This window comes from Arachis ipaensis, chromosome B10 (assembly GCF_000816755.2).
Source record: "Arachis ipaensis cultivar K30076 chromosome B10, Araip1.1, whole genome shotgun sequence".
In the NCBI taxonomy this organism is placed as follows: Eukaryota; Viridiplantae; Streptophyta; class Magnoliopsida; order Fabales; family Fabaceae; genus Arachis; species Arachis ipaensis.
This window is the reverse complement of record NC_029794.2, coordinates 21,876,110-21,890,571: the sequence shown is the minus strand read 5'-3', so window position 1 is coordinate 21,890,571 and position 14,462 is coordinate 21,876,110.

Here is a 14,462-nt window from a genome sequence, read left to right as displayed (position 1 = left end):
AAGTGCTCTTTTAGTGTCATTAGCTTGACATGTTGTTCTTCACTTTCTTCCTCTTCTTCCAGTTTGTTAAGAGGAATGACTCCAAGAGGGGAGAAGATTCAGCTACTGTCCCTGGTCTTGGCCTTTCCTCAGCAAGCTTCCTTTTGCAAATGGCTTGATTGATCTTGCTTGCTGGATTAGGGACAGAATTGGTGTTCTTGCTAGTTGCCTTCACTTCTTTGGATTCAAGACTTGGTTGCTGTGTGATTATTGGAGTTTTGTATTCATCCAGAGCCTTTTGAATTGGTGGTTCCATGAGCTTTTCTTCTCTGTACTTCTCTGCTTCACTTGAGTTTGGAATTCTTTGGTTGTCTTTCTCACTTTCTTGCTCCTCCACTTCTTTCTTTGCACCCAACATTTGACTTAATAGTTCTTTTATGGAGGAGGTTTGTTGATCTTCCCAACATTTCTTCATCTCCTCTTCATATCTTTCAATCATGGATTCAATTGTTGAGCCGTTTTGTTTCAAGGAGGTTTGAGAGAGTTGTGATTTTTCATGTTCCCTTGTCGTCTCAAGTGGCCTCTGTGAATATGCAAGTTCAGGTTCAAATGTTTCCACCACCTCTTTTTTCTTCACTAAAAATCCACTTGACTCAGTAGCTTCTTCCTCTTATTTTTCCTCCTTCTTCGTTGCACTCACCAATTGAGCTAGCTGCACTTCCATGTTTTTGAGGGAGTTTTCTTGTTCTTTCCAAACTTTCGTTGTCATCTCCTCATATCTTTTGAGCATGGATTCAAACTTTGAGAACCTTGAGTGGTTCATGGAAGTTTGTGTGGGTGGTGAGTTTTGAAAGGGGCTTTCTGTTGAAGCATGGTCAAGTGATGATAACTTTGGATGAATATCATATGGAGCATTAGAATTCCCTTTCCAGCCACCATTAGAATCATGACTTGCATCATTTTGTGGTGGAAGGAAATATTCCATATGATTTTCTTGCTCATCTTGTGTCTCTGAAGCAAATCTCCATGAATTGGAGTGCTCAGAATGTGTATTCTCTTGGTGATATTCCCAGCCACCATTAGAGATTGGTGATGGTGGGTAATATCCCATAAAATTTGTTTGATCATAAGATGAGTTGAACTCCATTTGAATTTTGTAAAACACAACACCAAGGAAAATTGAAATTCATATCTCAGAGATGAATTTCTTAGTGAGGCAATAACTCAAACACCTTGGTTTCAACTTAGAACAGAGATCAAAAATAAAGAAAATACTTGATCTAGACTTCTCACCCACTTAATCATTGTTGATCTAAATCAATCCCCGGCAACGGCGCCAAAAACTTGATGTGTGGAAAACGATCCAACACGAAACTCACCGGCAAGTATACCGGGTCGCATCAAGTAGTAAAACTCACGTGAGTGAGGTCGATCCCACAGGGATTTATGGATCAAGCAACTTTAGTGGGTTATTAGTTTAGTCAAGCTAACATTGAAGTGAATTGTGTGAAATTGTAACCAACAGAATTTTAAATGACAGGAAATTAAAGTTATAGAATGTAAATGGGCAAAAACTTAAAGAACAATCAATGTAAATTGCAGAAACTTAAATGACAAGAAATGTAAATTGCATGAAAAGTAAAGGAATTGGGTGCTGGAAATTAAAACAGAACTGAAAAATAAGAAGTGCCGTAAACTTAAGAACTCTCAGGTAAAGAAATTCAGAAACAGATTGATTCAATACCAAAACGGAAATATAGAAGTGCAGAAGAATTAAAACAGAATTTAAATTTCTCCTTTAGATTTCACAATGGAGCTAAATTTAAATTCTGTTTTAATTCTTCTGCACTTCTACATTTCCGTTTTGGTATTGAATCAATCTGTTTCTGAATTTCTTTACCTGAGAGTTCTTAAGTTTACGGCACTTCTTATTTTTCAGTTCTGTTTTAATTTCCAGCACCCAATTCCTCTACTTTTCATGCAATTTACATTTCTTGTCATTTAAGTTTCTGCAATTTACATTGCTTGTTCTTTAAGTTTTTGCCCATTTACATTCTGCAACTTTAATTTCCTGTCATTTAAAATTCTATTGGTTACAATTTCACACAATTCACTTCAAGGACTAAACTAATAACCCACTAAAGTTGCTTGATCCATCAATCCCTGTGGGATCGACCTCACTCACGTGAGTTTTACTACTTGATGTGACCCAGTATACTTGCCAGTGAGTTTCGTGTTGGATCGTTTTCCACACATCAATAGGACGGTTACATGCATTTACAACTCAATGCATAGTAAGCTGGGCAGGTTTTCAAAAAAGGAACAACAAAAAACCCATGTTGGCTCTAAGGTTTGGTCCAGGACTAAGGACAAGTGTTTGGTAACTAACTCCATCAGTCTGGGCTTATCCTCGTTTGCTATAGAGCCCGACCCGAATTGTAAGGGGAACGAGGCGCTGGCCCTCACACTTGCTCCTCTCGCTCAGCAGCTCAAGGGTTTCGATGGAGAGGGCGGTCATGGTGGGGATGGTCACACCCGACCCGGAGACGGTGCCAGCGGGAAACGATGGTCAGGATCTCGGGATGCCTCTTCTTGTGCGGAGAGGAAGGCAGCGATCGATCTGATGGCGGCACCGGTAATGTCGTCAACGGTGGGGCGGGTCTGATCGGCAGCACCGCTCTCTTGACTGGTCGGGCTGACGCAGGGGAGGAGCGTGGGGACGCGAACTGGAGGGTGGTGGGAACAAGGGAGATTGAGGGTAGTCACAACGCCACAGTGGGGGACGAATTGACCACCGTAGATGGGCTGTCTCGAGGGAGTGTTGCTGCTAAAATGTACAGGAAAGAAGACGGTAACCATGGTCAAATGGAAACAGCTCAGGAAACCCTCTCTGATCAAAGTAGAGGAAGAAGGGCAGATGGGCATGCTGGGGTAGCCTCTGGAGATGCTGGCTTTGGGCAAGATGACTGTGGAACAGAGGATAGGGAGAGTGAAACCCAGGGATTTGAGGAACAGATGACGGAGAACAAATTGACATTGGAGCTGGCAATGGAATCAGGGGCTGTGGTGTACGATGATAAAGCTGACATCATGGCCATTCTTCAGGCTCAGAATGACAAACTTGGTCAAAAGAGGAAAATGGCAAAACAGAAAGCGAAGATGAGAAGATGTAGACCCAAGCATAAAAAGTAAGTATTACAAGAAGGAATGCTCTCAGAAGATATAGCCAGTTATAGCTTCACTAAAACCATTTGGAAAGGTTTAGTTCCACTAAAAGTGGAATTGTTTGCTTGGTTTATCTTGACAGGCAGGGTGAATACCAAGGATAGGCTGAGTCGGTTCAGGATAATCAATCAGGATGATAAGCGGTGTGTTTTATGCAACAGGGATGCTGAACAGGTCAATCACTTATTTTTTGGCTGTGATTTTGCTTGGCAGGTGTGGACTGCTTGGATATCTTTGTTTGGCAGACTATGATCTTTTCCAGGATTGTTGAAGGACCACTTCCTAAGTTGGACAGAAGAACCGCGTAGGAAGGAAGATCAAAAGCCGCGGCTGATGTGCTTCTGTGCGGTCATCTGGCACATTTGGATGGAAAGGAATAGGAGGATATTTCAGAATATAAGCAAAGGTGTAGACGAAATCATCAATATGACTGTGATTAGCTACAAGGAGTGGGAAGGCGTATTCTCTTTGTGTTATTGATGGCTATGCTGGAGATGACATGGGGAGATTCTTTATTTTGTGTCCATTTCTAGGTGTTGCTAGTCTAGTTTGGTTATCGTTTTCTATTTGCTCCACTTTACTGTGTTGAGCTCGTTTACTTAAAAAAAAGATAAGATAAAGATTTGAAAAAGTTTTGAATTTTAAAATTTAAAAGAAAGATAAGATAAGAAAGAATCAAATTAAAAGAAAGATATGATAAGATATAAAAAGATAATATTTGAAATTTGATTTTTGAAATTAAGATAAGATAAGATAATGATTTTGAAATTAAAATTTGAAATTTTGTTTGAAATTTTTTAAAATAATTTTGAAATAAAGATAGAAAAGATATCTTATTTTATTTTTTTAAATTAATGAAGAAAGAGAAAAACAACCAAAAGACACCAAAGTTAAAATTTTTAGATCTAAGACACTAAATTTTTGAAAATTGAAAAAGAAAAACACCAAAAGATACCAAACTTAAAAATTTAAAGATCAAAATAAGAAAAATTACAAAGAACAGTTCGAATATCAAGAAAGAAAAACCAAGAACAGGTTAAAAGAGATGAAAACCAAAGGGACCAAGGGACATCAAACTTAAAAGTTTTTAAAATCAAAGCATATAATTTTCGAAATTTTAGAAAGGAAAAACATAAAGAAACACCAAACTTAAAATTTTTAAGATCAAACAAGAAAAGAAACAAGAATAACTTGAATACCAAGAAAGAACACAAAGAACAAGTTTTCAAAAATTTAAAGAAATAAAGAACACACACAGGACACTAAACTTAAGATTTTTGAAATCAAAGAAACTTAAAGACTCAAGATGACTCAAAAAGACACCAAACTTAAAGATTGACACAAGACTCAAACAAAAGACACTATTTTTGAAAATTTTTGGAAAAAGACACCAAGAAATTTGAAAAAGAATCAAACAAGAAAAAGAACAAAAGACTCAAACAAAAGATAAAGATTAATAAAGAAAAGAAAAAGATTTTTGAAAATTTTTTTATTTTTTTTCGAAAAAGAAAATAAAAGACTTAAACAAAATTAAAGACAATACCTAATCTAAGCAACAAAATAATCCATTAGTTTCTTCAAACTCAAACAATCCCCGATAATGGCGCAAAAAACTTGGTGCGCGGAATTACACTTCGCATAACTGAACCAGTAAATGTACTGGGTCGTCCAAGTAATACCTGAGTGAGTCAGGGTCGATTCCACGAGGATTGTGATTTGAAACAAGCTATGGTTATCTTGTAGATCCTAGTCAGGCAGATAGAAAAGTTGGTTGGTTGTTTAAAATGCATAAAAGTAAAATAAAGATAACGTTACTCAGGGCCCGTTTGGGAAACTCTAGAAGTAGCTTCTTTTAACTTTTGACTTATGAAAAGTAGTAGTATTAATGTCGGGTGCAATTTTCAAAACCAAATTGCAACTTTCTAAGAAGCTATTTTGGAGCTTATAGAGAAGTTAAAAAAATGACTTCTCTCATAATACTTCTACTTTTCATTACATTTCTTTAAAATAAGCACTTTTAGAGTTAAAAATCCAAACACAAAATAACTTATTTATAAGTTACTTTTAACAGAGTCATTTACTGTTTAAGTTATTTTATCAAACGGAACTTAATTAAGTTAGTTACCCAAACTGGGCCTCAGTTGATGGTGAATGCAATGATAAGAAGATGGTTAAGGCTTCGGAGATGCTTTATTCTTCTGGATCAATTCAGTTTTACTGTCTGCTCCAACTGTGAATGACTTCTTCTATGGCAGGCTGTATATGATCAACACCTTTTTTGAGAGGTCTGATTGAGGGTGAAGCTCGTGCAGTCTATTCCCCTTAGTGATCCTACTCAAAATGCCACAGACAAGGTCGAATCTTTCGGATCAGAGAATGCTGTGCCTTTGGTTCTAGCCTCTACCACAAAGACTCTAATCTCCCCATACCTCGGCTGAACTGGTATCTCGAGAAGTCCCCAACGAAGTTGTGGATTAGCCGTCTAAGAGATGTATAATCAAGCTAGTGGTTAATCATTATCCAATGAAAGACTCACTCTGAACCCATGTAGAATGAAATAACCTTGTGCCGGTTCAACGCATTCATAATGATGAAGAACGAAGATACATCTTAGAATAGAGAATCAAACACGGATTGAAGATAGAACAGTAATACTTTTATTAATCCATAAAACTCAGCAAAGCTCCTCCCCTTAACCTAGGAGGTTTAGTGGCTCATACTGTACATAATAGTGTTCGGAAATAATGGGGGAGGAAAAAGATCCTAAACATGTGTGATCTTCTCCTATATATACTAGTCTAGTAACTAAGAATTACTGAAATATGATAAACTAGTCTATTAGTGCGAAAATCCACTTCTAGCGCCCACTTGGTGAGTGCTTGGGCTGAGCTTGAGTGTCTCTCACGTGCTAAGACTTCCTAGGGGCGTTGAATGCTGGCTAGGGGTCCCCTTTTGCGCGTTGGATGCTGGCCACCCCCTGTTGGGCGTTGGACACCAAGAATGGGGCTGGTGGCTGGCGTTGAATGCCAGTTTTGGGCATTCAATTCTGAAGTAAAATATAGACTATTATATATTTCTAGAAAGCCCTGGATATTAGCTTTATATAGCCATTTAGAGCGCGCCATTTGGACTTTTGTAGCTCTAGAAAAGCTCTTTCGAGTGCACGGAGGTCAGATCCTGATAGCATCTGTAGTGCTTTCTCTGTCTCTGAATTAAACTTTTGCTCCAACTCCTCAATTTCAGCCAGAAAATACCTGAAATCACCATAAAACACACAAACTCAAAGTAGAATCTAAAAATGTGAATTTTGCACTAAAACCTATGAAAATATAATAAAACTTAAATAAAACATACTAAAAACTATATGAAAACAATGCCAAAAAGCGTATAAAATATCTGCTCATCAATAATACACTTTCACAACAATGCGAACACAAGTCACAACTTTAAACTATTGGAAAATGCATTAATTTTTCTTCTTGTTAAAATATTAAATTCTTGCATTCCAATAATCATAGTAATTTGCCACATTAGGGTGTGATGGATTTATCTGGAATATGGGTGTTCTAACTCTACGGTATGAATAACAAGGTGGCTTGAGATATCCATTAAAATTGGGATACATAGACAATCTATTCATGTATTGAAAATTCTCAAAACCCTTTGTATAAGATATAACACCATAAGTTACAATTTCGGTTGATACTTCTTTATGATCTTCTTTCTTTGGTTGTCTACTCTGCTAAATAAATATCAAAAAAATAAATTTAAAAAAATGCTTTTATAGAAACATTATTGTATCCATAGTTATTAAAATTGGACCGGATCGGCCAGTTCAACCGAAAAATCGGTGAACCAGATCCTATACTGGTTCGGTCCGAAAGTTAGACCACATAAGAAAGGGAATCGGTACAAACCAGTCAAACCCAGAATACTAATTAATAAATTATTAAAATTTAAAAATAATAGTTATTTTAATATAAAAACAAAATAAAAATATTTATGATAGAATAAAAATAACAAAATACTTATTGTTCCTATTCCATATTATTTTAAAATAGTTTAATATTCTTAAAATGTTAGCGAAAACATGTATTTTAAATTTTTAGCTATTTTTATTTATATAGGACCGGGTTAAATGGTTCAACCAGTAACTCACTGGTTGAACCAGTAACCCAGTGATCTGGTAACCTGACCGGTTCGATCACCGGTTCGGTTCTGACAACTATGATTGTATCAATACATGAGGATACAACATAACAAACTAACCTTTTTCATGTGATTATTATCTACTCGCTTTCTTTTATTACTCTTTTGGACATTTGAAATTCTATCCTTCTTTGTGTCCTATATGCAAAATTATGGAAACCATAAAATAGCTCTTGCAGGTATAATTATCTTATAATACACTCTTATATACTTCAAAAGTAGCTTCTTGTGCATTTTTTTTGTGCACTAGACTTTTTTGTTTTGTTATCATTGTAGTAGTTACTTTGAACTTCTATTGATTTGACATGAGCCTTATTTATTTATTTTGGCTATTTTCAAACAAATCACTATCTTTTTTCTTACACTGGTGTCTTATTTCCTTATCAGATATATCCTGTAATACAATATATTCCAACAACATACAAATTTTAAAACAAATAGGTAGTACAACAAATAATGTAACCAAACAAAGAAAAATCAATAATAAATATAACCATAACATCATTTGATTCTGTACTTGATTGGTCATTGTCAGTATGCAATTTTTCTTCATTCAAACTTAGTGAGCATTCTCCACCATATAATTTTGGACACCTACAAACTGTATGACCAATCCGTTTACGATGCGAATACTTATGGGCCTTAGTAGCCCTAGTTGTTTATCGTGGGGTTTCTTTTGTCTTCACAATACTTGGGTCACCTACCAAATTGGTGGTAGAAGATAACTTCTCATTAGGACTGTGTCTTTTATGGAGTTTCATAATCAATCCAAAAATGTCTTCTCTGATTTCCATGAAGTCATCCCGATGTTTCGATTCTTTATCACAAAGTGTAAAACAAAGCATTGTTAGGGAACCGTACCTAATGCCAGCAATCTTTTCAAATTTAGTATCCTTATCTGTAAGCAAACAAATGTATTCTTTTTTGGCGTCTTTCGTCAACCTCTTGTGAATAAGAGTATCAAGAATAGTGTTAATGTGGTCATTGTAAAATTCTAATTAACTAATAAATAATTAACTGATAAATTAATTATGAGCCAAAGAAATTAAGAAATTAAATTTTATATTTTGAAGAGGAAAAAATGTTTAAAATACGAATTTTAACACTAATTTAAAAGATTTTGGTCTAAAATTAGACCAACGAGCCAAACCGATTGAACCGGACCCAAGTGGGCCCAAGTCCACTTACATTACCTCGTATATATGCAAGCTTTCAGCCATTCTTCCCTGGTTTCATAGTGAGACATGCTGCATTGAGATGAAGGGAAACAAACACTTGAAAACACTATTCACCCCAATCTTCTTCTGCCCATAACTTTCAATCCGGAGCTCCGATCGCTACACCTTTTACGGCCACGCATTCATCTCGTTGAGCTCTTCAATCCTAATCTAACAAAGTGGTAAGGATCTTTAACTTTTGTGCCGAGTTCTCTATTCCTCTCTTTTCTACGTTTTTTGGTTTGGATATTGAGATATTTTGATGATTTTAGTAGTTTAGGTGTAATCTAACATTAGATAATTGTTGGATTTTACCCCAATCATTGGTGGGTGAAGTAAGGAAACCCTAACCCTTGTGAATTATTGACATTGGTAAGCCCTGGTAGTGATTTTCAAAGAGTTGTATGAAATTAGATTGAGTTCATGTAAATTGGAGTCCAATTGATGGTTTGGAATGAAATTCTGGTGGTTGAGCTTTTTGAATTGGTATTTGGAGACTTGGAGCTTGTAAAAAAGAGAATTTTAAGGTGTTCCAAGCTTAGAAAGGAATCGGTCAAGGTATGATTTTGGTTTCTCGTAGTTAACATATAATATTACGTGAATACTTAGCCTAATGGCCCTAAGATAGGTTGAAATTGTATGTATGGATTGATTGAATGTGTGTGTGTAATATGTGTGGTGGATTTGATTTGGAGGTTGAAATTGAATATGTGTAAGAAGTTGATAATAATGATGATGTGATATGAGTTTTGAGTGACTAAATGATTGATAAGTAGTCGATTAGTGTTTGGAAGTCATGAGAATGCTTGAGATGGATTTGGTCAAGATTTGGTTGGTTTTGAATTGAAAAGTTTGGACAACTTGAGGTTTGAGTTTTTGGGAAAAACATAATTTTTGACCAACTTTAACGGGACATAACTTGGCTTCCGGACCCTCAAATATTGTGAAACTTATTTTGAATGAAAATTGGGTTCAAAAAGTTTATAACGTTTGAAGAACGGACTAAAAACTTTTTTTAACGAAAAAGTTATGCGCATTTGAAATTTGGGTTTAAAAACATAATTTTGCAGAAAACAAGAATTTCTGGTATGCGTGCGTACGGACACTATTGTGCGCAGGTATAGACCAGAGCATTGGTGAGACTCGTGTGTACGCACGTGGAGTGTATGCATGCACACCCTGGGGATTTTACAAGTTGTGCGCACACACACCATGATGCGTGCACACAGGCTGGGAAGTTCTTCTGCTGCGTGCATACGCACAGCATTGATGCATACGCACAAGCCCTATTTTTCATACAAAACTCTATTTTTAACTGTTTAACCTTCTCGGCAGACTTGTAAACTTCCATAACCCCTGTTTAAGATCTAATAGCTGGTTTTTAGGCTTCGAAATAGTAGCGAACATATTGAAGGTGTTGAAGTTATATTGAGGAAAAATGGATTAAGTGTAGTGAGGCGATGATGAAGAGGATTATGTGTGTAAGCAATAAATGTTGAGATGTTGAGTTATGATGGGGATAATTATAATAATGACGATGATTGATGGTGAATATGTCTATGAATTCTCTCTGGTTGCATTTGGTGACAGGGCACATAATTCCTTTTATGATGACAGGGCACTCTCCCTCTAATGGTCAGAACGATGTGCTGAGATAATTGTGCACAACAGAGAGGCAATGTCCGGGGTAGCTACCGGACATGTTGGATTTGGCTATATAACCGATAGATGAGACTTATTAGCCATAGCACAAGCATACATTAGGTGCAATTTTGTGTTTTGCTTTAGTGTGCATTATTTTGGTTTGCTTAACTACTTAGTTATGCTTATCTGCTACTTGCTTTACTTGCTGTATTTGTACCCTATCTGTGTTTTCCTTGTCTGCATTGTATGTGTGTGCATGAGAGATCCCTCATATGGCGGAAGTGTGATGAGGGTTGTTCTATATATGGTGGTTAGGAGATATGAAGGAAACAAAGAATGAATACTTAGATTAAAACTAGAATCCCTTAGATAGATTACCGAAATTCTGGCTTAGTATGAACTTTAAGTTTAATGTGAACCGTCGAAGTTCTAGGAATACCTCTGACTTTTTCGAGACCTTATATATTATCTATATGGGCACCTTAACCATATTGAGAACCCTCGGTTCTCATTCCACACATATATTGTTGTTTTTTATATGCAGGTCGAGAGGCACCTCGTTGAGTGTCTGGAAATTCTCTATCCAAGCGAAGATTTGTATTTTGGGTTATGATATTTGGTGTTTAAGCTATGTATATATGTAGTTATATTCTCTGTGCTGTATATCTTATATTTTGTCCCTCATAGAGGTTGACTTGGAGAAATAGGTGTTTATTTTTGTAGTTGAGTTAACCCTTGGGTTGTATATATATATACTCTGGCGGACTTTAGCTTCGCAGGTCGAGTTTGGAGTTTGATATCTGTATCTTTTGAAACTATGATGTGTGTGTGTGTGTGTGTGTGTGTGTGTGTGTGTGTGTGTTTAGCCTTTTTTTCAATTTTGTTTATTCATTTTACGCTTACCCGGACGTGAGTGATTCGATTTTCTGTTACGCTGTTACTTATCTTCTTCTTCAAGGCTCCTAGTTATAACTCCTTTCAATTATATTTGTAATATCTCACCACCTCTGATTTATGACTTAAGCGTAAAGCTCTGTATGATAGGGTGTTACAGTCATGCCTTATAGTACAAAAAATATGGGAACATGGAATACCACGACTCTTAAATAATTGACAATCACAAGAAAAAATTTGTTAGTGCTTCTATCATACCGAACCTTATATTCAATACCCAGCTCTTGATATTTGTTCGTTCTCACCTCAATTTTGTTACCATTATTTGAATGGCTGATAACGCTTAGTTTACTCGCTTCTACTATCTCATTCCTCACCTCTTTAAACATATTCTGGTAAAAATATTGGCTGCTTCTTTTTTGATGTCTTCGAAACATGTAGTTAAAATTTGACTTGAAAACAATGACTTAAAGTCAGATAATATCTCATTTGTCCGACATTTCCTCACTACCTCGTTAAGATTATGCATCAAATCCAAAAGATAACATTTTTTACTAATATAATGCTTTATCAATGAACGAATTCCTTCACATTGTGACGTAGTCCTAATTTGACCAAAAAACTTGTCATTCAAATATGCGGAAGCTCACATCCTTTTGATCTCGTAGGTTTTTTTCACCCATTCATTTTCAAAAAGCTTGTATTTTGATACTTAGCAATGCCATTTATCCTCAAACTCATATGAAAAAAAATTCCCTTACATAAGGTGCTTCAATCCATGAAGAAACTCAAAATTTTTTATAGCTTCACATGCATTGTGATGCAAATACCATGCACAAAGTCGGTGTATTACATTTGGCATCACCTCTCAAATTGCTCCTCTCATTGCAAGATCACCATCTGTCACCACTGCTATTGGATGTTTATTACCCATTATTTTAAGAAAAATCTTCAAAACTAATATATATATCTCATGCTTCTCATCTGCTAGTAGGCCACAACCAAATATGCATGTCTGACTATGATGGTTAGTTCTTGAGAAGACAACCAATGGCTTATTGTATTTATTTTTCAGGTATGTTGTGTCAAATGCTAGCACATCACCAAAACATTGATAATCAACTATGCTAGACCTGTCAGCCCATACTAAATTTTCAAGTTTATTATCTTTCAGAATAAATTTTTCTTACAACAATAGATCTTTATTGGCCTTAGAAATCAAGTAATTCAATGTTGTATATGCATCACCATCATTCACTTTAGCACGCTTTGATTTGTCAATATGATTATACAAATCCTTCTTTGAAAACCAATTTTTTCAAGTCCTCCCTTTTACTTTAACATAAATTTCATTATGTGGCAAGTTCTCACACCATAATCATGTAGACTGTTGGCTTGTGCTTTGTCGGCCTCTGTCATTACGCAATATGCAGGGGAAAATTGTATATATTTAGCTGGGATAAGGTCATGATTGTGAGTCTCTTCAAATGCAGTAACTTTTCACTTACTCAATTTCATATCATAGTAAAATCTAATTCTGGCTTGACACATTACACGTGTTATCGACCTGTGGTCCCTTTTCCTATTCTCCATCTCCAAATATTTCTTTCTCTGTGTACCCTCTCTATCACAAATCATTTGTCGCATATTAAGGTTGTCATTGAAATCATAACCCTTTTGATCACACCTTGCAACAAAATCATGTACTTTGGCATAATCTTTGTAGAATTGAACACATTGCTCTACACTATCATGCTTAATACCTCAAATGTCATCCTTGGTCAACTCAGTTAACTTCTTCTCAACTTCACTAAATCTATTTCCAGGATCAACCATTTTTATACCTTCACCAATTGTACCATTCTTTTGAGATATATTTACATCATTTTTTTTACTTGAACTATCACTATAATCAAAACTCAAATCATCAAATTGAATAGAATTCTTTGTTGAATCTTTGTCAATGTTACCCATACTTATGTTGTAAGTCTATTATTAACATAAAACGTAAAAAAAAATATGAGCACAATACTATTCAATTGCACGTAAGGAAATTTGAATAGTAAAAAAAATATATTATCACAATATATAATAATATACTATCAAGTAATTAATGTCAAACAAATTATTATCTATAGTAAACAAATATAGATATACATAAGAAAAATTTGAATAAATGCACTTATGTATTAATTAATTTTAAGTTGTTTATAAGTTCATGATGATAGTTTTAAGCAATATTTAGTTTTAGAAGTTATAAAACAACGACTTAGATTTTTCAAAAACTTCCCATTAAAACTATTTTGCTTAATATTAGTTTAGTACACTAGCTAATTCTTACTCATACATAACTCCTAATTAGTATCTAAAAAACATTATAAGACCCTCTTATTCCATACCGTTAGCATCTCACAATAATTAATCTAAACTAGTATATTTAGATTTGACAATATATTTTATGCAGGTAATTATAATCTAAAGAGCTATATATCATGAAATATGTTAATTAGCTCTTCTGTTTTTAGTTAATTTGTATAATATTAAAAATGAACTAATCCTACTTTATACCTATAAAATCAAGTATAAACTAATAATTCATAAACAGGGGCTAGGAATTATGGGCTATATCATGTATCTATGTTGTAGGATTATTAACAATGGCTATTATTAAGTCTTTTTTTTTCTTAATACTCTTTGAAGTACTCTTTATTTTGGTGATTCTAAATTAATGAAATAGTATTGCTACTTATGGAAGAAAAAAAATCAAAGATAATAGGTTTTAAAATAAATTTTGTAAATGATAAATAATAACAAAGAACAAATACACTTATACCAATTATTAGCATCAGACAAATAATGTTAATTTTAATTAATGGAAAGAATAAAATAAGAGAAGAAAAGAGAACGAAGAGTGACTTGTTACAATTTGCAAATACAGTGAGTGTGATAATATCTAATTCTGATAGAGAGATTTGTTGTGTTGACGACTTTGAATTGAAGAACAGGAGAAAAAACGATCAATTGTTCTGGTTCCAGCAACAAGGCCGACGACTTTGGAAAATGAGGAGGAAAAAGAAGGTATATGAGAGTGAGGAAGAGGAAAGAAGACGAAAACGAATTTTTTCTGTGAACATAGAAAAGAGACGAAGACAAAATTAAATGAAGGAAATTAGGGTTCTATGTTCTTTCCTCTTTCTCCAACAGTAGATACAACGTTGTCTAATTCTAATTCTTTTTCTTTTTTTTTTCTTTTAAATAATTTATTTAAGATTTACCACATATGGTGGCTTGATT